The sequence below is a fragment of the Mustela lutreola genome, chromosome 1 (genome assembly GCF_030435805.1).
Source record: "Mustela lutreola isolate mMusLut2 chromosome 1, mMusLut2.pri, whole genome shotgun sequence".
Taxonomy (NCBI): domain Eukaryota; kingdom Metazoa; phylum Chordata; class Mammalia; order Carnivora; family Mustelidae; genus Mustela; species Mustela lutreola.
The window spans coordinates 12110052-12136144 of record NC_081290.1 but is presented as its reverse complement, the minus strand read 5'-3'; the positions used below and the strand labels follow the sequence as shown (position 1 = coordinate 12136144).

Sequence of the window (26093 nt, the reverse complement as noted above, 5' to 3'; positions counted from 1 at the left end):
ATAAACTGAGGGTTGTTGGGGGGTGAAGGGAAGGGATGAGGTCACTGGATTATGGACATTGGGTAGGGTCTATGCTATGGTGAGTGCTGTGAATTGTATAAGTCTGATGATTCATAGATCCGTATTCCTGAATCAAATGGTACATTATACTTTAATAAAAAATAAAAATAAAATATTCCTAAATAACTCTCAGTCTTTACAGTGAGTATTCCAAATACTTTCTGGTCTTACCTGAAAATTCTGTTTTTCCTATAATCCTTTAAGTCTATTCTACTCATTCTACCATACCTATATTAATGAGGATCCAGGTATAGGTTTGATCTATTTTCTCATCTCTTTTGACCACATTTCCAAATATTTTCTTTTGTATACTTTAAAAAAGTATCCTCAACATTATGTTTTTAATCTGTACTACTAATGACCCATCCTCCCCAGTGCAAATTGTCAAGCTTTTAAGAACATCTCCCATTCACAGAGGCATCTAGTTCCTAGTCTTGTGCTCCACCTAAGTTCTGGTTTTACTCTGGGTAGCTTAATTTTCATGGTAAGGACCCAAAACAAAATCATGTCAATTTATTCAATGGCATTCTTAATTTAAAACCACTGCTTATGGAAAGATTGAACTATGGAGGCAATAAAAGACAACCCACAGAAATTTTGAGGTAGGGAGGGATGAATAAGTGACACACAGGAGAATTTGGGGGCAGTAAAACTATTTTGAATGATACTGTAAGAGTGGATACATGACATTATATATTTAGCAAAACCTACAAAATGTATAACACAAAGAGTTAACTTTAAGCTAAGGAAAGGGGTTGATACTGATGTGTAAACATGGATAAATTGATTGTAACAAATATGCCACACTGGTGTGGGATATTTATGTTGGGGAAGCTGTGTGTGGAAGAGGGGCAGGTGAAGGGTGGGAACTCTGTACTTTCTGCCCAATTTTGTTGTGAATGGAATTTGGCTCTAAAAATAATCTATCAATTTAAAACAAAATAAAACACAAACTCTGCATAGGCTGATTTCCTGAGATTAAGACCCCGATTTAATAGTTGCTTGCTACATTGCATTCATACCTCAAATTCAGCATGCCAAAATATAAACATATTATTTTTCCCTCACAACTGCTCCCCTTTAGTTCTTCACCTTAGTAAATATCAGTATTTACTTCTAATTTGCCAGTAAGAAAAAAAAAGGCTTATAGAAATAAACAAAAAGCTAAGGATTCTTTCTTGAACCCTCTCCTTTAATCTCCACCTCCAGGAAACCACTCAATCTTATTTAGTTTCTTTGTATGTACTTTTTAAATCTCTCTACTTCAAAAAAGTTACTGTCATATTGTAGTTTGTATCTCTATAATCTCTTGCAAAAGCTGTTGCATCTGTATCTCAGCTCATTTCCCTGTGTTAAATCTTGCTCCATGCCAAATATTCGCCAAATATTCAATAAACAATATTTATGAAAAAGTAAGTCGTATCATTTAACTTTTTAAAAATTATACAGTGATCCTTCATTGATCTTAAATTTGAAATGAAGAATACCTAATATTGCCCCTTTTAAAAATATAAATTATCTCCCAATTATCTATTCAGTCTAATTTCTCTTCTTTGTTCAAACCAAGCAGTTCATCATTGCTGAACTTCTGCTACATTTTTTGAATCAGCCGTCATATCTTTTTATGATATATTCTCAAAGCAACATAATTTCCCTACTCTTATCCATTTCTACAACTAGGTTAGGCTAAATAACATACAACTCCAAAATCTCAGTGGCTTAAAACAGTTTATTTCTTTCTCATGCTGTATGTTCATCTATTGAGCTGCAGCTGGTATATATATTTTTTAACCTAGAACTCAGGTTGATATATCAAATATCATGTGGAATAAAGCCATTGACATGACAAAGGAAAGGAAAATTCTGGAATATCTGGATCTGGCAATTAAATGTTGGGCCTGGAAGGGATACATTTTATTTTAGCTCAGACTCATTGTGCAGAGATACTCCATGGTTCCACTAAACTCAGGGTCTAGGAATCTCATTCCTATCATATGTGTGTCAATGTCAGTAATGGTTGCCATGATAATGTTTAAGATATCTATGGTAATGTAATTAACAGTTTAAGAATATAATGTCTGTTAATTGCAGTGATGTGTTTTCACTTAAGGGATCAAATACTATAAATAATAAGCTAAAAATAATTCCAAAAGAAAAAAAAATAACCAAGAAGAAATAAGCAAATTTAACTACCATAGGCAGGGGCTTTGCAGGTTTGCAGTGCAGTCCCAGAAGAAATTCAAAATTAGGGATATATTAATAATGAAAACTCAAAATCCCAGTAAATTCAAATCAACCACATTTCAGCTTTCCCCATAATCTCACATAATGTGGTAGTTTTTCCTGAATAAGAATGAAGGATTATAGAAGGAAAATAAACTGATATGTTAAATGAGAAATATTTAACTATCTCATTTTCTAAGAAAAATCTTTAAGGAACAAATATTGGGCCTATGTAAATCATACAAAATTAATCCACCTTTCCCGGCAAGAGTACACAGTAGTGAGATTATGGATAACCAATCAAACAAGGATTTAGATCTACAACAAAGCCAAAAGCCTGCTGCTTTCCTCTTTGCCAAGAGAGTCATCTGCTTGAGAGAAGCCTGACTTCCACTTCATGCTCAGAATCACTAAATACTCCCAACAAAGAACAAGAAACAAGCAGTAACTCTTAGCTCATTGTGGTAGTGTTTCTTGCTTTTTGGAATTACAATTTATCTCATTCTTGTTGCTCCAAAAGACTTTTGATGTCTGTTAAAAAAATGACTTTTGTAATTTATCCATCCTTTTATAGTGTTTTTGAGTGTGCTGCCACAACAAATCATATCCAACCAGGAATGGAAATCTTTCAGTAAGTTTTTGAAAATGATTACCTCCCTTGCTATACAAAATCAAAATTCCTGTTCACAAGACTTTGTCCTCTTTGGCAGGAAAATGTTAGCTGTTCTGACATATTTAGTTTACACATAGTACAAAAAGTGTACCCTTTGACTGATGTGGTAACCCATTGAACATTAACAGAATTAAAACTCAGATTCGTGACTCTGAATCAAATAATTTAGAGCTTTGTTTATGAATTCCAATTATTGTGCAACAAGAAAACTTAACCAGAGGTTTGGTACCCTTTTGAAATATATATTCAGTAGTGCTGGTATGAGGAAATTGTAACTATATAGTTTCCCACCATCTGGCTTTTTGAATGTTCTTGATATTTTAAGCATGTTAAAGTTTTGATCAGAAAAGATGAGGGATTTTTAACAGACCAGGACAATGTCTCTGTATAAGAGATCACAAACAAATCTCAGTAATTTACGAGTTTTATTCTGAGAATGCTAATGATGTTGAAAATCCAGTTTCAACTCAGTACACAACTATTTTAGTGCCTTATTGGTGTCAGCCATTGCTGTAATCTTATTCTCGTTGTGTGATGCTTCACTTCCCCACTTTTTTATATAATAATTTTATTAAGATGTAATTTATATGTCATACAATTCTTCCTTTTAAAATACACAATTATGTTCTTTGTACATAAAGTTATGCAGCCATCACTACAATTTCATCTTAGGACATTTTCTTCTTTTTTTCCTTACAGGTTTTATTTATTTACTTATTTGACACAGAGAGAAAGAGAGAAAAAGAAAGAGAGAGAGAGAGAATGCAAAAGCACAAGCAAGGGGAACAGCAAGCAGAGGGAGAGGGTGAGAGAGACTCCCCAGTGAGCAGAGTGCCAGACATGGGGCTCAAACTCAAGACCCTGCGATTGTGACCTGAGGTGAAGCCAGATGCTTAATCAACTGAGTGACCCAGGTGCCCCAATTTTTATAAGATTTTCATTACCCCTTTAAAAAATGCGATACCCATTAGCAGTTATTCTTTATTTCCCCCTCTTCTCAGCTTCTGACAACCATTAATCTACTTTCTGTCCCTATTTGCCTGTTTCCAGAATAATCTTACTCCATTTCATATAAATAAATCATACACTCTCTGTCCTTCTGTGTGTGTATGTGTTCCCTTCTTTGGCTTAGCATAATGTTTTCAGGGTTCATCCATATCGTGGTATATATCAGTTCTTCATCATCTTTTTATTTCTTTTTATGAAGATACTTCATTTTCTTTATCCATTCATCAGTTGATGATCATTTGGGTTGTTTCATTTTTGGCTACTATGAATAATGTTGCTATGACCATTCATGTATAGGAAGGAGGAAGTGAGAGTCCTCATGCTTCTAAATCAGCAGGCAAAAAGGAAGATAACTGTGCTGTCTGGGTGATTGATCCTGACTACCAAAGGGAAATTGGATTACTACTTCACGGTGGCGGTAAGGAAGAATATGCCTGGAATACAGAGTTTGATATCTTTATGTAAGGATGGAAGTAAGTTGTGAAAAAGAATGGTATCCATAATTTACTTTAGAATTTTCCATTATAGACAATGATGCATATGCATGATTGTTCATTAGCTTTAATTCACATGCCTAAGGAAATAGCATTTGATCCAACTAAATTATGATTATATACCTCACAAGAGTTCATGAAGACCTTTCAGATACACAGACACACACTGGAGGCTGGAGGGATGCGTGGGTGGCTCAGTTGGTTAAGCGTCAGACTTCTGACTTTGGCTCAATTCATGATCTCAGGGTCCTGGGATTGAGCTCTGCACTCAGCAGGATGTCTGCTTGAGAGTCTCTTCCTCTGCTTCTATCCCTCTCCCAACTCACACTCTCTCTCTCTCTAAAACAAATAAACCTTTAGCTGGGGGGAGGGGGTTTGGGAGAAGGGGGTGGGATTATGGACATTGGGGAGGGTAGGTGCTTTGGTGAGTGCTGTGAAGTGTGTAAACCTGGTGATTCACAGACCTGTACCCCTGGGGATAAAAATATATGTTTATAAAAAATAAAAATAATAATAAAAAAAATTAAAAATAAAAAAAATTAAAATTAAAATTAAAAAAAAGAAAAGCTACATTGGAGTTACTTTGCATAAGGAAGATTAGAGTTATTTCCTTTGGTCAGATTAAGAGTGCTATTTGTGGGTTAATGGAAAACATCATTCAGCATTTCTGCCCCTGCATAAACAGATAAATAAATAGTGTCTAGGGAATCCAGATACATAACACACTTTGGGGTGGGACTCTCAGGCATAGCTTTGACTCTGTTTTAACAGTTAACAGAAGAGTCTGGTGCCAAGGTTCCTGCTAGAAAGCTAGCTGAAGGCTGTCTCTAGCAGCATTTAGTGAGCAAGTGAAGTGATCAAAGAATCCTTCTCAATATGCATTAGAGTGATTAGCTGGACAAAAAGATAAGATTTTATTGATTTTACCTCTCACCTACTTGCTATAAATACATGAAAATGTAGCAGTATTCTGTCTGTGATGCTTTTGTTGTAGCATATTAACTGATCATGAGATAATGGGGGAAAGAAACGATGACCTTCATCTGCCTCTATTATATTGGCAGAACAGATATCAAACATCACAGTCGTGAACCACAAACGTGTTTAGCGTCAGTTTTTAACAGGTGGGAGAACATTTTTCCCACTGGCTCATCTACAGTTTCTTCATTTTTTTTGTTCTAGATTTAAGATCAGTAAGCCTTGTTTGAACGTATGGTTACGTAATGTCCCAGACTGTGGCTATGGGAACATGTATATGTATATTTATAAATACATGCATATATGTATATTTGTGTATATATGTGTTTATATACATAAATACATGTAACATAAATGTATTTGCCTAAAAAGATAAGCATATTCATATATGTGTGGGTATGTATGTATGAAGAAAGAGAGAAAGAGAGGAAATTTCCCTCAGAACATCTTATTATTCATATTTATACGCCCAGTGACTGAGACACTGCTTAGAATGTGGTAGATGTTCATAAAATGTGTGTTTAAGGAAAGGTTATTTAAGATATAGCTGATTTTATTCAAGTCATTACTTGAATTCAGTACTGTTTTTCTTGCTTAAAAATACACTTTAGCTTAATGTGAGTTGAAAGACAGTTATTTTTACAAAAATGTATTTCTTTTTACATTTTTTACACTAAAAATGTAAATTTTTTTCTCCATGACCATATGGTATCATTTTAAGGAAACATTTACTTTTTATATTTACCAAATAATTTTAACTTGTAGATCAACACTGAGTGTGAATTTCTCTTACTATTGAGAACCCCTTTCTCCTGGTCAGTGAGACCTACAACTACCATCTACAAGCAAAGTGGAACTGTTTATGTATAATGTGAAACTATCTCTCCTCACAATAAAATGTAATTCAAGGGCAATACTGGGCCGTTTTAAAATTTAAATGAAGGTATTAATATTCTAAATCTTCAGGGTCATAAAAACAAAAACAAAAACAAATCAAACTTCATACAGAGGGTAGTGATTATTTTGTTGTTGTTAAGATGCCAATAGTAATGCCCAGGGACAAACTTGTTGAGAAGAGTGATTTTGGTTTTAAAATATACTTTAAAGAGAAAGACAAGAATGAAAGAAATCCAAGACATACTGAATTCTAAGTCAGCAGATGAGGAAGCATAAAATAATAATGAGGATATTTTCTATTTTTATAGCTCTTTGCAATGTAAAACAAGACAAGCAATAACAATAAAAATTCCCAATCTTTGTGAAGAAGAATTATAATTGAAATTCCCAATGAACTAATCTATACTATGGGAATGTAGAGATAAGAAGGGGTAAAAGATGGGGCACCTGGGTGGCTCAGTGGAAAGCCTCTGCTTTTGGCTCAAGTCATGATCTCGGGGTCCTGGGATCAAGCCCCACATCAAGCCGCTCATCGAGCTCTCTGCTTGGCAAAGAGCCTGCTTCCCTCACCCCCTCTGCCTGTCTCTCTGCCTACTTGTCATGACTCTCTCATTTTCAAATAAGTAAATAATCTTTAAAAAAAAATAAGGGGTAAAAGAAATAGCTGAAATAGAGAAACAGTGATCTCTAATGCAATTTTGAGTATAACAACAAAAACAAAATAATGAGAAATATGTCTGGGAACCTGGTCCTTTAGAGAAAATCTTTCATATTTTTCGATTTGGGAGACAAGAGCAGATGAAACCAAAATATATTTATTTTCTAGGTTTGTGTTCATCACATGTTAAGACTTAGAACTAACAACACAACCTACACTGGATCCAAACAGAAAGCCTGAGAAAAAGCAAATTAGTCAGAAAGAAAACAGGGTATATGAAAGCAGAAGTAAAGAAGAGAGAAATAGTCCCACATTATGGATATTAAGCACACTGCTCAGATTAAGCACACATGGTTTTACAGATACTCCAAAAAAAAAAAAATAGTAGCAGAAGTCAGGATTTATGAGTAAATATAGAGAATATTCATTTTTTCCCAATCATTTGTAAGCACTCAATCATCAAAAACAAACCAAAAACAAATATTTTTTTCACTTAAAACTGTTTAACTGCAGAAGCTTGGATCCTCACCTAATGCCATTTTAAAGTTTTATACAGTCAGATAAATACATTTTACATGTGATGTAAGAATCCTAATTTCATGCAAATTTCTTTCAGCTAAAATTTTGCTCTAATATACATCCCATTCTAGAAATATAAAATATAAAAACACAATATCACTCATTATGTAGAATAACCAATTCTCCAGCCTCTGTACAAAAGTCCTGCTGTCTCTCAGTCCTGATGTGCTGCCAGGAAACATGAAGACGGTGTGGAAAGTTGAGCACACAGTCTCTCAATGACATTCCCACAAGAAAACCAAAAAGAATAGTTAAATGGAATATTATGGAGCTCAGCCAACAACTCCCCACAAAAGCTTAAAGAATCAGCAAAACAGTTATCAAACTTAGCTGCCTGTGGCCTGCTGAATAACTCTTTATTTGTGATAACACTGTCACATTCCTGAAAAATCTCTTGCTCATTTGTCTCAGTTTTGCTTGTCTGTCCCACCGTGAAATGTTTGGCAGTTCAAGAGAAGCCATGTAAAGAATGGTATCAAGCTCTACTATGAGACTTTAGTTATTGAAAGTTGAAGGATCTCCACATTAAAGGGGATCTTGGTATGATGAAATAGAGGATTTGGTGAAGGCACCAAGATAATTATCTCAAGTCCATGAAGCTGGAGCTGATCCAGAATAACTTTTAGATTGATCTGGTGACTGGAATCTGAGGACCACACAAGTACTTCCCCAGTCTTTCCAGAACTGAAGAAACACAGATGCCGCATGGAAAGAACATAGAAACCTTCCATAGTCATCATGATCAGCTCTTGCTCTAAATAAACCTGGGCTGAAACCAAGTTCACAATCCCAGAAATCTCTTTCTTGATGCTCTAATCAACTTATAGCAGGTTGAGCTGAACTTTAAAGTACATATTTTGTTTATGGGTTAAGATCAAATGCAGGTGATTTGTTAAAAATATCAGTAACTCAACAAAATGAGTTAGTTTTTCTTTTAGAAGATATGAAAATAAAAAGGCTTAAACACAAATTGAGAATAATTTCTAAATGATGTTAAGAAAATCCATCACAAGGGCGCCTGGGTGGCTCAGTGGGTTAAAGTCTGCCTTCGGCTTGGGCCATGATCCCCAGGTCCTGGAATCAAGCCCCATGTCAGGCTCTCTGCTCAGAATGGAGCCTGCTTCCTCCTCTGTGCCTGTATCTCTGCCTACTTGTGATCTCTGTCTCTCAAATAAATAAAGAAAATCTTAAAAAAAAAAGGAAAAAAAGAAAATCCATCACCATGTGATGCATATTCAATTAAGCCTGGACTTTTTTTAATTAAATTTTTCTTTGGTTTTATTCAATGTTCATTTGAACAGAATAGTCTTTCTAGTATTTCTCTCACTTTTTTCCTACAGGATGAGGTCAGGCTCCTTTCAGGAACACTCGGCGCTCTCACCGGTTTGCACAGACTTAAAAACTTGAAATTCCTTCTGGGGGGTAACAGACTAAACTGTAGACGTGAGAGCTGCCAGTCAGGAGAAAATAGCATTTAAAGTGGCACGTTGTGTTTGAAAAACTGTATATGAGTATTTTTGTATTAAAAATTTTTTTTTAGGGGCGCCTGGGTGGCTCACTGCTTTAAGCCTCTGCCTTCAGCTCAGGTCATGATCTCAGGGGCCTGGGATGGAGCCCCACATCAGGCTCTCTGCTCAGCGGGGAGCCTGCTTCACCCTCTCTCTCTCTGCCTGCCTCTGGGCCTACTTGTGATTTCTCTCTATCAAATAAATAAATAAAAATTTAAAAAAAAATTTTTAAGGCAAAAAAAAAAAAAAAGGTAAACTGGTATAATTTCCTCCCTCTTCCTCATTTTATCTGATATGATTTTGTGAAAGTATGTAATTATGTGACTTGTGTGTGTGTGTGTGTGTAAAAGTGGAAATTCGATGATAATTTATTTAGAATGGGAGATTATCTAGAGAGCCAGAGAAATTGTCACCTCTCTTTTGATATCTCTAGTTAGAAAATGGTTGTTTATATTAAGTCTTAATAGATCTTGGTTTGCAGCTGTAACTTGATTGGCAAGAAAAAGGGCATTCATAATCCTGAAGTAAAATTTCATCAATATACATTTTCTTAGAAATAGAAATTGAGAATTCTGAGAACATCATTTATTCTGCAACCTTCTTAAAAGGATTTGGTTAATATTCTCACAGTACAAGTTAAAGATTTTTCTCCTCACTCTCTATTGATAGTTAAATAGTTCTTCTGTTTCTCAATATCATTTCCTTCCAACATCCCTAGCACTCTACATATTTTTCTTGGAAGATTTAGGAATGTGATAAAATATAATTTTCTTTTTCATGTCAAAAGGAACCGGTTTTCAGGTTGATAAAAAATCAATGAAAATTTAAATATTTTCTCTCATTCTCATGAACTCCACTTTATGCTGATGACCCTCAATATTTCCTTTTCTGTTTGCTAAGCTTGATACCTATCTTATCCAATGACTTCTGGAAAATTCTACTTGAAAATCCTACTAAGTGGTATTATTCCTTTTAGTAAATATTTAAAAAAAATAAAGCTCATTGTATTAATTTTAAACAAATTCTAACTCCATAAGTTCCCTATATCATTAGAAATGATCACTATAAAATAAACATTCAAAATGGGAATCCAGGGGACTTCCTTCTTTCCTTACTTTCTTTACACTCTTACTTCCTTTCAGTCATTAATAATGTAGAACTTACCCTAAAGATTCTGAGGAAAGCATGCTTATCTCTCTACCATTATGACAATTACCTGTGTTTATAACTCCATCAGCTTGTTTAGGAAGATTGCAGCAGTCTCCTTAGTGATTTTTGTGGCTCTACTTTCCTGTCACTTTGATCCATTACCCATATTATAGAAATAATATTTTGAGATGTACATCAATCATGCCATTTTTCAGTTTAATTTCTCAATAGAATGCTTAAAACACCTTTTTGTATCTTAAGAGCCCTTCTGACATGGAAAATGGAAGTAGAGTGACCAACCAAAGATGTTCAATATCACATCTCTGTTACTAAGACAGTAATCTTTAAAGGAAAATCAGGAGTCATATCACAAGGAATACAAAAATCTTTCAATATAATAATCTTACCTTATATAAAGATTCGGTGGGCTTGTCATGAAATTCTCTGAGAAATTTAAAATTAAGTAGGTATGGATAAGGAAAATAAAAATCCCAAAATGTTTGAATTTGCCAAATTTCAGCTCTCCTCAGAGACTCACGTAAGTAGTGGATCATCCTGGAGAAGACAAAGGATTGGGTGGAAGGATTAGCCTATAAGTTAAATAAGAAAATCACCTCACCAATTTACAGATAAGCTACTAAGGGAAAAATAAGATTAGGTCTTCTAGAATAATATGGTTTCTAGATGTGAAGTGAAAGGGAGCATTAATACAATATGGAATTCAAAGAAAAAAGAAAAACATAGTTAATTATATGTAAGTTTATTTTCAGATGAAAATAAACCAAGGGCTAGAGAAGGAAGATGGTGGAGGAGTAGGGGACCCTCGTTTCATCTGGTCCCTGGAGTTCAGCTAGATATCTATCAAACAATTCCAAACACCAGTGAACTTAACTGGGGATCTAAGAAAAAAATCATTGCAATTTTCAAATTGAAAAACAACCACATTTTGCAAGGTAGGAGGTGCGGAGATGTGAATCTGAGACAATATATGTGTCAACAAACTGTGGGTAATGGGAACCTCTGTCAGATGGCTACCAAAGAAGCACAAAATTGGCACTTTTAGAAGTCTGCTTCATTGAGGGGGTGTCTCCCTGTTTGAAAGGCACTCAGGTGGCAAAGACGGGTGGAATGCTAAGGGGGACAGTATGGTCTCAGGATCCCTGGAGTCACAGAAAAAAACTGTGCATGAATGTGGCAGAGTTCCCAGGCATGAGAGAGGGGAAGCAGACACAATCAGCAAGACCAGGAGTGGGCTTGCAGCTCTGTGTTCCATAAACCACTCATCACAACATGGTCAGGTGATCACTCTACAAGTGGAATCCAGCAAACAGCAGAACCATGGCCCAGATCTCCCTCCCTCCCCTCAGAGAAGAGCACAGTTGCAGACTCAAAACAGGTAATGTATTAAATATAAAGATGCTTGATCACAGGCTGGGTGAACACAGAGTGTGAGCAGAAACTAAGGAGACAAGATAGATTGACTGTTTTCTGTGAGGGCTCACTGAAGAGTTGGAGGCATGAACTTTAAGCTCCCAAGCTAGAGATTGGTTGCCACCATTTTCATTCCCCCTACCTGCTCCAGATATCCAGAGCTACTTAAATTGAGCCTGGTGCCCTGGCAAGGGTTAGGCTGTCCACTGGTGGCAAGGTCACCTGAGAATCAGCACAACAGCCTTCTCCCCAAAAAGACCAGCAGAAACATCTAGCTAATAGTAGGTTTACCCATTAACACAGAACTCTGAAACTTATGACTGGGAGAAAATACTACATAGAGTTCATGGTTTTTTCTCATGATTCTTTAGGCCTCCAATAATTCTTTTTCCCTTTTCAACTAATTTCTTATTTTATCAAAGTATTTTTAAGTCTTTCTAATTTTTAGTTTTGCATTTATATTTAACGTATATATTTTCTTCATTTATTGCTTCCTTTCTTTTTATTTTATTTTATTTTATTTATTTATTTTTTTAATATAATTTTTTATTTTTTATAAACATATATTTTTATCCCCAGGGGTACAGGTCTGTGAATCACCAGGTTTACACACTTCACAGCACTCACCAAAACACATACCCTCCCCAATGTCCATAATCCCACCCCCTTCTCCCAAACCCCCTCCCCCCAGCAACCCTCAGTTTGTTTTGTGAGATTAAGAATCACTTATGGTTTGTCTCCCTCCCAATCCCATCTTCTTTCATTTATTCTTCTCGTACCCACTTAAGCCCCCATGTTGCATCACCACTTCCTCATATCAGGGAGATCATATGATAGTTGTCTTTCTCCGCTTGACTTATTTCGCTAAGCATGATACGCTCTAGTTCCATCCATGTTGTCGCAAATGGCAAGTTTTCATTTCTTTTGATGGCTGCATAGTATTCCATTGTGTATATATACCACATCTTCTTGATCCATTCATTTGTTGATGGAAATCTAGGTTCTTTCCATAGTTTGGCTATTGTGGACATTGCTGCTATAAACATTCGAGTACACGTGCCCCTTTGGATCACTACGTTTGTATCTTTAGGGTAAATGCCCAATAGTGCAATTGCTGGGTCATAGGGCAGTTCTATTTTCAACATTTTGAGGAACCTCCATGCTGTTTTCCAGAGAGGTTGCACCAGCTTACATTCCCACCAACAGTGTAGGAGGGTTCCCCTTTCTCCGCATCCTCGCCAGCATCTGTCATTTCCTGACTTGTTGATTTTAGCCATTCTGACTGGTGTGAGGTGATATCGCATTGTGGTTTTGATTTGTATTTCCCTGATGCCGAGTGATATGGAGCACTTTTTCATGTGTCTGTTGGCCATCTGGATGTCTTCTTTGCAGAAATGTCTGCTCATGTCCTCTGCCCATTTCTTGATTGGATTATTTGTTCTTTGGGTGTTGAGTTTGCTACGTTCTTTATAGATTCTGGACACTAGTCCTTTATCTGATATATCGTTTGCAAATATCTTCTCCCATTCTGTCAGTTGTCTTTTGATTTTGTGAACTGTTTCCTTTGCTGTGCAAAAGCTTTTGATCTTGATGAAATCCCAATAGTTCATTTTTGCCCTTGCTTCCCTTGCCTTTGGCGTTGTTCCTAGGAAGATGTTGCTGCGGCTGAGGTCAAAGAGGTTGCTGCCTGTGTTCTCCTCAAGGATTTTGATGGATTCCTTTCGCACATTGAGGTCCTTCATCCATTTTGAGTCTATTTTTGTGTGTGGTGTAAGGAAATGGTCCAATTTCATTTTTCTGCATGTGGCTGTCCAATTTTCCCAACACCATTTATTGAAGAGGCTGTCTTTTTTCCATTGGACATTCTTTCCTGCTTTGTCGAAGATTAGTTGACCATAGAGTTGAGAGTCTATTTCTGGGCTCTCTATTCTGTTCCATTGATCTATGGGTCTGTTTTTGTGCCAGTACCATGCTGTCTTGGTGATGACAGCTTTGTAATAGAGCTTGAAGTCCGGGATTGTGATGCCACCAACGTTGGCTTTCTTTTTCAATATCCCTTTAGCTATTCGAGGTCTTTTCTGGTTCCATATAAATTTTAGAATTATTTGTTCCATTTCTTTGAAAAAGATGGATGGTACTTTGATAGGAATTGCATTAAATGTGTAGATTGCTTTAGGTAGTATAGACATTTTCACAATATTTATTCTTCCAATCCAGGAGCATGGAACATTTTTCTATTTCTTTGTGTCTTCCTCAATTTCTTTCATGAGTACTTTATAGTTTTCTGAGTATAGATTCTGTGTCTCTTTGGTTAGGTTTATTCCTAGGTATCTTATGGTTTTGGGTGCAATTGTAAATGGGATTGACTCCTTAATTTCCCTTTCTTCTGTCTTGCTGTTGGTGTAGAGAAATGCAACTGATTTCTGTGCATTGATTTTATATCCTGACACTTTACTGAATTCCTGTATAAGTTCTAGCAGTTTTGGAGTTGAGTCTTTTGGGTTTTCCACATATAGTATCATATCATCTGCGAAGAGTGATCATTTGACTTCTTCTTTGCTGATTTGGATGCCTTTAATTTCCTTTTGTTATCTGATTGCTGAGGCTAGGACCTCTAGTACGATGTTGAATAGCAGTGGTGATAATGGACATCCCTGCCGTGTTCCTGACCTTAGCGGAAAAGCTTTCAGTTTTTCTCCATTGAGAATGATATTTGTGGTGGGTTTTTCATAGATGGCTTTGATGATATTGAGGTATGTGCCCTCTATCCCTACACTTTGAAGAGTTTTGATCAGGAAGGGATGCTGTACTTTGTCAAATACTTTCTCAGCATCTATTGAGAGTATCATATGGTTCTTGTTCTTACTTTTATTGATGTGTTGTATTACATTGACTGATTTGCGAATGTTGAACCAACCTTGCAGCCCTGGAATAAATCCCACTTGGTCGTGGTGAATAATCTTTTTAATGTACTGTTGAATCCTATTGGCTAGTATTTTGTTGAGTATTTTCGCATCTGTGTTCATCAAGGATATTGGTCTATAGCTCTCTTTTTTGGTGGGATCCTTGTCTGGTTTTGGGATCAAGGTGATGCTGGCCTCATAAAATGAGTTTGGAAGTTTTCCTTCCATTTCTATTTTTTGGAACAGTTTTAGGAGAATAGGACTTAGTTCTTCTTTAAATGTTTGGTAGAATTCCCCCGGGAAGCCATCTGGCCCTGGGCTTTTGTTTGTTTGGAGATTTTTAATGACTGTTTCAATCTCCTTACTAGTTATGGGTCTGTTCAGGCTTTCTATTTCTTCCTGGTTCAGTTGTGGTAGTTTATATGTTTCTAGGAATGCATCCATATTTTCCAGATTGTCAAATTTATTGCCGTAGAGTTGCTCATAGTATGTTCTTATAATAGTTTGTATTTCTTTGGTGTTAGTTGTGATCTCTCCTCTTTCATTCACACAAAAAAAAGAACAAGAGGCAGTACCGAAGACTAGGGACCTAATCAATACAGACATTGGTAATATGTCAGATCTAGAGTTCAGAATAACAATTCTCAAGGTTCTAGCCGGGCTCGAAAAAGGCATGGAAGATATTAGAGAAACCCTCTCGAGAGATACAAAAGCCCTTTCTGGAGAAATAAAAGAACTAAAATCTAACCAAGTTGAAATCAAAAAAGCTATTAATGAGGTGCAATCAAAAATGGAGGCTCTCACTGCTAGGATAAATGAGGCAGAAGAAAGAATTAGTGATATAGAAGACCAAATGACAGAGAATAAAGAAGCTGAGCAAAAGAGGGACAGATACTGGACCACGAGCGGAGAATTTGAGAGATAAGTGACACCATAAGATGAAACAACATTAGAATAATTGGGATTCCAGAAGAAGAAGAAAGAGAGAGGGGAGCAGAAGGTATACTAGAGAAAATTATTGGGGAGAATTTCCCCAATATGGCAAAGGGAACGAGCATCAAAATTCAGGAGGTTCAGAGAACACCCCTCAAAATCAATAAGAATAGGCCCACACCCCGTCACCTAATAATAAAATTTACAAGTCTCAGTGACAAAGAGAAAATCCTGAAAGCAGCCTGGGAAAAGAAGTCTGTAACATACAATGGTAAAAATATTAGATTGGCAGCTGACTTATCCACAGAGACCTGGCAGGCCAGAAAGAGCTGGCATGATATTTTCAGAGCACTAAATGAGAAAAACATGCAGCCCAGAATACTATATCCAGCTAGGCTATCATCGAAAATAGAAGGAAAGATTAAAAGCTTCCAGGACAAACAACAACTGAAAGTTTTTGCAAACACCAAACCAGCTCTACAGGAAATCTTGAAAGGGGTTCTCTAAGCAAAGAGAGAGCCTACAAGTGGTAGATCAGAAAAGAACAGAGACCATATACAGTAACAGTCACCTTACAGGCAAAACAATGGCACTAAATTCATATCTCTCAATAGTTACCCTGAATGTTAATGGGCTAAATGCCCCTGTCAAAAGACACAGGGTATCAGAATGGATAAAAAAACAAAACCCATCTATATGTTGCCTCCAAGAAACTCATTTTAAGCCCGTAGACACCTCCAGATTTAAAGTGAGGGGTTGGAAAAGAATTTACCATGCTAATGGACATCAGAAGAAAGCAGGAGTGGCAATCCTTATATCAGATCAATTAGATTTTAAGCCAAAGACTATAATAAGAGATGAGGAAGGACACTATATCATACTCAAAGGGTCTGTCCAACAAGAAGATTTAACAATTTTAAATATCTATGCCCCCAATGTGGGAGCAGCCAACTATATAAACCAATTAATAACAAAATCAAAGAAACACATCAACAATAATACAATAATAGTAGGGGACTGTAACACTCCCCTCACTGAAATGGACAGATCATCCAAGCAAAAGATCAGCAAGGAAATAAAGGCCTTAAACGACACACTGGACCAGATGGACATCACAGATATATTCAGAACATTTCATCCCAAAGCAACAGAATACACATTCTTCTCTAGTGCACATGGAACATTCTCCAGAATAGATCACATCCTGGGTCCTAAATCAGGACTCAACCGGTATCAAAAGATTGGGATCATTCCCTGCATATTTTCAGACCACAATGCTCTAAAGCTAGAACTCAACCACAAAAGGAAGTTTGAAAAGAACCAAAATACATGGAGACTAAACAGTATCCTTCTAAAGAATGAATGGGTCAACCGGGAAATTAAAGAAGAATTGAAAAAAATCATGGAAACAAATGATAATGAAAATACAACGGTTCAAAATCTGTGGGACACAACAAAGGCAGTCCTGAGAGGAAAATATATAGCGGTACAAGCCTTTCTCAAGAAACAAGAAAGGTCTCAGGTACACAACCTAACCCTACACCTAAAGGAGCTGGAGAAAGAACAAGAAAGAAACCCTAAGCCTAGCAGGAGAAGAGAAATCATAAAGATCAGAGCAGAAATCAATGAAATAGAAACCAAAAAAACAATAGAACAAATCAACGGAAGTAGGAGCTGGTTCTTTGAAAGAATTAATAAAATTGATAAACCCCTGGCCAGACTTATCAAAAAGAAAAGAGAAAGGACCCAAATAAATAAAATCATGTATTGCTTCCTTTCTTTATCTGTTTGTGTGTGTATATATATATATATATATATATATATATATATTTTTTTTTTTTTCTTTACAAATTAGGGATCTACACTCTTCTAAGAAAGAGACGAAAATACCTCTGGGATCTAGTGTATTGCTCCGTGCTAGTCACCTGTTTATATTATATTCTCTTACTCCCTCTCACTCTCTCTTTGCTTGTTTCTGATCTCTTCTGATATATTTAGTGTAAATTTTTCTGGGGTTGTTGCTATTTCTTTATTTTGTTCTCTCATTTATCTATCCTTTGGACAGAATGACAAGATGGAAGAACACATCCCTCAAAAAAAGAACAAGAGGCAGTACTGACTGCCAGGGACTTAATCAATATGGATATAAGCAAGATGTCAGAACTAAAATTCAAAATAACAATTTTAAAGATACTAGTTGAAGTTGAGAAAAACAGAAGATATTTTTGTAGAAATAAAGGAACTATAATCAGGTCAAAAAAAAAGTTATTAATGAGATGCAATTAAAAAATGGAGGATCTAACTGCTGGGATGGATGAGGCAGAAGAGAAAATTAGTGACAGAGAGTCCAAATGTTGGAGAATAAATAAGTGGAGAAAATGAGAGATTAACAACTACTGGATCATGAGGGGAGAATTTGAGAGATAAATGATATCATAAAGCAAAACAATATAAGAATAATTGGGACCCCAGGAGAAGAGGAAAGACAGGTCATGAGGTATATTGCAGCAAATTATAGTGGAGAACTTCCCTAATCTGGGGAATGAAACAGACATCAAAATCTAGGAGACACAGAGACACCCCTCGAGATCAATAAAAACAGGTCAACAACCTGATATATAATACTGAAACTTACAAATCACAAAGAGAAAGAGAAAACCCTGAAAGCAGCACAGGACAAGAAGTCCATAACCTACAAGGGTAGAAAAATAAGGCTGGCAGCAGACCTGTCTGCAGAGACCTGTGGCAAAGTACTGGTATGATAAATTCAGGGTGCTAAATGAGAAAAATATGCAGCCAAGAATACTTTATCCAGCAAGGCTGTCATTCAAAACAGAAGGAGAGGAAAAGAGCTTTCAGGACAAACAGAAATGCAAAGAATGTGATCACTAAACCAGCCCTGCAAAAAATATTAACGGAAATACTTTAAGCAAAGAGAGAGCCCAAAAGGAACAGAGACTAAAAAGGAAAAGAGACCATATACAGCAACAGTAATTTATAGGTAATACAGTGGCACAAAATTCATTTAATTTAATAGTTCATATCTTTAATAGTTGCTCTATTAAATGGGCTAAATGCTCCAGTCAAAAGACACAAGGTACTTCACAGCACTGAAGTGTGTAAACCTGGTGATTCACAGACCTGTACCCCTGGGGATAAAAATATATGTTTATAAAAAATAAAAAATTAAAAAAAAAAGAAAAAAAAAGACAAAAAAAAGACACAAGGTAGCAGATTGGATAAACAAGAGAGACTCATCCATATGTTGGTTACCAGAGACTCATTATAGATCTAAAGACACCTCCATATTGAATTTGAGGGGATGGAGAACTACTTATCATGTGAGGGTAGCAATCCTTAAAGACTAATTAGATTAGATTTTAAACCAAAGAGTTTAATAAGAGATGAAGGACACTATAGCATATTAAACAGTCTATCCAACAAGATCTAGCAACTGTAAATATTTATGCTCCTAACATGAGAGTAGCAAATAGATAAACCAATTGATAACAAAATTAAAGAAACACATTGATAATACCACAATAATAGTAGGATACTTTAACACAAAACTCACAGCAATGTACAGAAGAAAGAATTGAAAAAAATAATGGAAACAAATGATAATCAAAATACAACTGTTCAAATACAATGGGACACAACAAAGGCAGTCCTGAAAGGAAAATATATAGCTATACAAAGCTTTCTCAAGAAACAAGAAATGTCTCAAATACACAACCTAACTTTATACCGAAAGGGACTGGAGAAAATACAACAAAGAAAGACTAAACCCAGCAGGAGAAGAGAAATAATAAAGATCAGAGCAGAAATCAATGACATGGAATCAAACAAACAACAACAACAACAAAAATAGAAGAAATCAATGAAACAAGGCACTGGTTCTTTGAAAGAATTAATAAGATTGATAAACCCCTGGCCACACTTATCCAAAAGAAAAGAGAAAGGACCCAAATAAATAAAATCATGAATGAAAGAGGAGAGATCACAACCAACACCAAAGAAATACAAACAATTATAAGAACATATTATGAACAACTACATGCTAGGAAATTTGACAATCTGGAAGAAATAGATGCATTCCTAGAGATGCATAAACTACTGAAACTGGACCAGGAAAAAATAGAAAACCTGAACAGACCCATCACCAGTAAGGAGATTGAAACAGTCATCAAAAATCTCCAAACAAACAAGAGCCCAGGGCCAGACGGCTTCCAAAGGGAATCCTACCAAACATTTAAAGAAGAATTCATTCCTATTCTCCTGAAACTGTTCCAAAAAATAAAAATGGAAGGAAAACTTCCAAACTCATTTTATGAAGCCAGCATTATCTTGATCCTAAAACCAGACAAAGACCCTATCAAAAAAGGGAACTACAGACCAATGTCCTTGATGAACACAGATGTTAAAATTCTCACCAAAATACTAGCCAATCGGATCCAACAGTACATTAAAAGGATTATTCATCACGAGCAAGTGGGATTTATTCCTGGGCTGTGAGGTTGGTTCAACATCCGAAAATTGGTCAAAGTGAAACAATACATTAATAAAAGAAAGAACAAGAACCAGATCATCTTCTCAATAGACGCTGAAAAAGCACTGACAAAGTGCAGCATCCTATCTTGATCAAAACTCTTCACAGTGTATGGATAGAACATACATACCTCAATAACGTCAAAGCCATCTATGAACAACCAACAGCGAATATCATTCTCAATGGAGAAAAACGGAGAACTTTCTGCTTAAGTCAGGAACAGGGCAGGGATGTCCATTATCACCTTTGCTACTCAACATAGTAGTAGAAATCCTAACCTCAGCAATCAGACAACAATAAGAAATTAAAGGCATCTAAATCAGCAAAGAAGAAGTCAAACTATCACTCTTTGCAGATGATGTGATACTTTATGTGGAACCCCAAAAGACTCCACTCCAAATTTGCTAGAACTTGTACAGGAATTCAGTAAAGTGTCAGGATATAAAATGAATACACAGAAATCAGTTGTGTTTCTATGCACCAACAACAAGACAGAAGAAAGAGAAATTAAGGAGTCAATCCCATTTATAATTGCTCCCCAAACCATAAGATAAATAGTAATAAATCTAAACAAAGAGGTGAAGAATCTATACTCAGAAAACTATAAAGTACTCATGAAAGAAATTGAAGAAAATACAGAGAAATGGAAAAATGTTCCACGCTCATGGATTGGAAGAAAAAATGTTGTGAGAATGTCTATGCTACCTAAAGCATTCTACATGTTTAACACAATCCTTATCAATATACATTCCCTGTTTTTCAAAAAAATGGAACAAAGAACCTTGAAACTTATATGGAACCAGAAAAGAACCCGAATAGGCAGAGAAATGTTGAAGAAGAAAGCCAGAGATTGTGGGCATCACAATTCCAGACTACAAGCTCTTTTACAAAGCTGTCATCATCAAAACAGTATGGTACTGGTACAAAAACAGACACATAGATTAATGAAACAGAATAGAGAGCCCAGAAATAGACCCTCACCTCTATGGTAAACTAATCTTTGACAAAGCAAGAAAGAAATCTTTTTCCAATGGGAAAACAAAACAAAACAAAACAAAAAAACCATCTCTTCAACAAATGGAGTTGGGAAAATTGGACATCCATATGCAGAAGAATGAAACTGGACCATTTCCTTACAACACACACACAAATAGACCCCAAATGGATAAAAAACCTCTGTGTGAGAAAGCAATCCATCAAAATCCTTGAGTAGAACACAGGCAGAACCTCTTTGACCTCAGCCACAGCAACTTCTTCTTTAAAACATCATGAAAGGCAAGAGAAACAAGGCACAAATGAACTTGATCAATATTGAACACTTTTGCACGGCAAAGGAAACAGTCAACAAAACCAAAAGACAGCCAACAGAATGGGAGAAGATATTTGCAAATGACATATCAGATAAAAGGTTAGTATCCAATATTTATAAAGAACTTATCAAACTCAACACCGAAAGAACAAAGAGCACAATGAGATATCACCTCACACCAGTCAGAATGGCTAAAATTAACAATTCAGGAAATGGCAGATTCTTGGTGAAGATGTGGAGAAAGGAAAACCCTCCTACACTGCTGGTGGGAATGAAAGCTGGTGCAGTGACTCTGGAAAACAGCATGGAGTTTCTCCAGAAAGTTGAAAATAGAGCTACCCTACTTCCCAGCAATCACACTTCTGGGTATTTACCCTAAAGATACAAATATAGTGATCTGAAGGGGCATGCACATCCAAATTTTTATAGCAGCGATCTCCACAATAGACAAATTAGGGAGAGAGCCTAGATGTCCATCAACACCTGAGTGGATAAAGAAGAAGTGGTACATATATAAAATGGAATACAATGCAGCCATGAAAAGAAATGAAATCTTGTCATTTGCAAGGACATGGATGGAACTAGAGGGTATTATGCTGAATGAAGTAAGTCAATCGGAGAGGAAGACAATTATCATATGATCGCCCTGATATGAAGAATTTGAGAATCAATGTGGAGATTTGGGGAGTTACAGAAGGAAAAAAATGAAACAAGATGGGATCAGGAGGGAGATAAAACATCAGAGACACTTAATCTCACCAAAGAAACTAAGGGTTGCTTGGAGGCAAGGTGTAGGGCATGGTAAGTTGGCTTATGGACATTGGGGAGGGTATGTGCTTTGGGGTGTGCTGTGATTTGTGTACGCCTGATGATTCACAGACCTGTACCTCATGTGGCTAACAATATATTATATGTTAATGAAAAAAGAATGAAATGAAATGAAACCTAAAAAAGGAAAAAAGAAAGTGCCTGTGGTTTAAAAATTAAAATATGTAAATATACATATTGTTCATAAATATACATACAAAAGAAAAAGTGCAATAGACTTTCATCTCTAATGTCACATGCACTCATTCATAATCATTAATAATTTTTAAACTTAAGCCACTACAATATTTAACATGCATTTGTTTACTCTGTGCAGCTGCAAAAGTAATGAATGCAAATGCAAAAACTGAATTCATCTTCTCAATTAATCCTACCACACTCATGGAAACACTTTTTCCTAGAGTGCTGTAGTCTAGTTTCTTACAATTTAGCAAGCCATTTGATCCCAGATTTTCCAAAAACATTGTGAAGTTCTTGAGAGTATAGCTTTTAATCTATCAGGTTCATGTTAAGAGCTTAATAATATTTGTGCATTAAATAAGAATATTTGCAAAAGTTGCTGGAAATTATTATAAAGTATGGAAATAGATATGTTCACCCTTCATTTTGGCTCATTTTCTCTTTGATGGAGGGTGTAATTTTGAAAAAATTCAGACTAATAATGTGTGTGTCCATACTTCAACAAGGTTTGTAAGTATTTAGTTAAGGAACATGCAACCATTAGTAACTTCAAATTATAGGTTCCTGAGTCTGGGATAGAGCCTCTATACCTTTCAGTTCTGAAGGAGCCTTCAAAAAATATGGCAAGACAGTTTAATTTTTAAAGGAAACTAAACAAGGAGAAAACAATTTCCTCCAATGCTCCATAGATAGTTGTGCTAGAAATATGTAAATCTTAAGTCTAAATGTCTGCTTTGATAAAGATAGTTCATGAAATTTCTAATGCCTTCTATAAAAAAATATGGTGAAATTTATATGTAGAATGACTTGAAAGAGCATAAAGAATTTTTAGGGTACTGATACTACTCTGGAATTTGGAGGATAATGATCTGTCCATATAATTGAATCAGTTGTAACACATGTCCTCCTCTCCTGGGAGGTGTTGATAATACAGGGAGTGATGATTGTGAGGGGACAGGGCGTTTAAGGTGAATCTCTACTTAATATTGCTGTGGATGTAAAACTCCTCCTTAATATAAAGCCTGTTACAAACAAATGAACAAGAACAAATACGTGATTGCTTAAAGAACTCCTCAGTGCTTCAATTTGTGGTTTATACTTGGAGTGTTCTGTATTAGTAATGGACGACAGGGTCTTAACTGACCTTATAATTTAAACATTCCATTATACCTTGTGAGACTGACAGATCATTTTATGTTTTCATCATTTCACTTACAAAAGACAATTTCCTTTAACTTTATACAAGGTTGCCTTCTGAACCACTTAGAATTAAGACTTCATACTACCAGTTATAAACATGACTTACCTAGTACTTCACTGTAAGACTGATCCCAACTCTTCTCATTAAATGTTTGGAACCAAAATTCAAAATAAAGCACATATATCATACTTTCTACTCTCTCCATGAATGTCATTTGCTCACTTAATTCTGACTTGGTACCAGGTACATAAGATGGTGTGAAAGGAAATCCTCCTCTATACTTTTCAAATGCATAGCCAGGAGAGAAGCAAAGACTGTGCACTAAAGTTATTTTAAGTAGCTTAGCCAGCAGCACACCACAGGGTCCAATGGCATCTGCAAGAATGACATCAAACCTTGATTCTTGTAGTTTTATCATAACTCTCTTGTTTAAACTCTGCATCTTTTTTTTAAAGATTTTTCTTATTTTTTTGAGAGAGAGAGAATGATAATGAGAATGAGTGAGCATGAGAGGGAAAGGGCAGAGGGAGAAGAAGACCCCCTGCTGAGCAGGGACTCCTAATGCGGGACTCGATCCCAGGACTCCTAATGCGGGACTCGATCCCAGGACTCCAGGATCATGACCTGAGCTCAAGGCAATTGCTCAAGCAACTCAGTCACCTGGATGCCCTAAACTCTGCATCTTTACAGAGTTTCTCAAGACAGTGAGAACATTTCCAAACGGCTTCCTCCATTAGTGGAAAAACATGTCCAACATGTATGTTTTGGTAGACCATTTATCCATTTATTGGCCAGTTGCATCATAGAAACCTCAGTATCATTTTTACCTAAAGATGAAGGGCATATATCAAATTTAAGAGGAGATTGTTGTTGGGATCAATAAGAACAGAAGCTGAAGGTGTCAGAACAGTCACTTTGTGACCTCTCTGGACAAGTTCAACCAGGATTTTCTTTGTTAGGATCCAAAGTCTATATTCTGTGGGTCAGAGACTCACCTTTCCACAACTCCTAGAGCTGAAGTAGCAACTTAGCTATAGCAGCACAAAACTGAAATACTTTCCGTAGACATTCTGCTTCTTTTCAAATCCCACTTCTCTGTTGTCATTACTTGTATTTATATACAAGGAGAAATCAATCAGGAAGTTAAAATATAACTCCTACATCTCAAAGTAAATACATTATATAAACTGTTTTTATGGCAAGATGCAAAAGGTAGATGTAAATGGTTTGTGGGGCCTGTGTTTCTTTCTCTTCCATTTATATCTAAAAGTAGAATTGTTGGGTCATATGGTAACTCTACGTTTGATGACTGGAACAATGTGAAACAATTCCCACCTGTAACCTTCAATGGTTTCAATTTTCTGTATCTTGCCACCACTTATTATTTATCTCTTTGTTTATAGTCATGCCTGTGGGGATGAACTCATACCTTATTGTAGTCATGCTTGTCCGGGTGTTGAGTTACTTTTCCCAGAGGCCTCCAACTCCCCTCCCTTGAGAATGACCAATTTGCTCTTCTTTTTTTAAACAGTTGATTTTATAACCTGCCACTTTACTGAAATCATTGCTTAATTCCAAAAGTGTTTTTATAACTTTTTTGTTTTTTCTATTTTTAAGATCATTATTACCAGCAAATAGTGATAATGTTGCTTCTTCATTCTCGATTTCGATGCCTTTTATTTCTTTGGCTGGCTTAATTGCTCTAGTGAGTACTTGCAGTACTCTGTTGAATAGGAGTAGTGAGAATTGGCGACCTTGTCTTATATTTGATCACAGAGAAAACGCTTTCAGTTTCTCTCCATTGATTATAATGTTAGCAGTGGATTTATCACAAACAGCTTTTCTTATGTTGAGGTACATTCCTTCTATACTCAATCTGCTAAAGGTTTTTTTTTTTTTATCATAAAAGATGTATTTTTGTCAAATGCTTTTTCAGCATCTATTAAGATCATCCTTTGTATGATTTTTATCTTTTCTTTGTGATGTGATGAATTGCATTTATTGATTTGTATATGTTGAACTATCCTTACATCCAGAGATAATTCCCAGTGGTCATGGTGTATAATTCTGTTAATGTGTTCTTGAATTCAGATTGCTGATATTTTGTTGAGAATTTTTGCATCTATATTCATCAGGAATGTCAGTGTATTCTTTTATCTGGTTTTGGTATTAAGGTTTTGTTGGCTTCATAGAAAGAGTGAAAAATGTGTCCTCTTCGACATTTTGCAAGAGTTTGAGCTCGGTAGTCACTTTTTAAATGTTTGGCACAATTCATCTGTCTAGCTCTGGAGTTTCTGTGTTAAGAGCTTTTTGATTACTGACTTAATCTTCTGACTTATTATTGGTATCTTTTGTTAATTTTAAAAACTCAATTGTCTTATTATTGAATTGTAGGTTTTCATATAGCCTGATATAAATCCCTAATGAGAAATAATTTGCAAATACATACTCAATTCTGTGGATTGTCCTTTTACTTTTTTTGTGATGTCCTTTATAGAATAGAAGTTTTCTATTTTGATAACATCCAATATC

At 35.9% G+C, this 26093-nt stretch overlaps 1 pseudogene; it reads right to left on the bottom strand.

The window, feature by feature from the left end:
• Nucleotides 1–1594: 1594 nt before the first annotated feature.
• Nucleotides 1595–25219, bottom strand: LOC131819728 (UDP-glucuronosyltransferase 2B31-like; annotated as a pseudogene).
• Between the last annotated feature and the right edge of the window lie 874 nt (nt 25220–26093).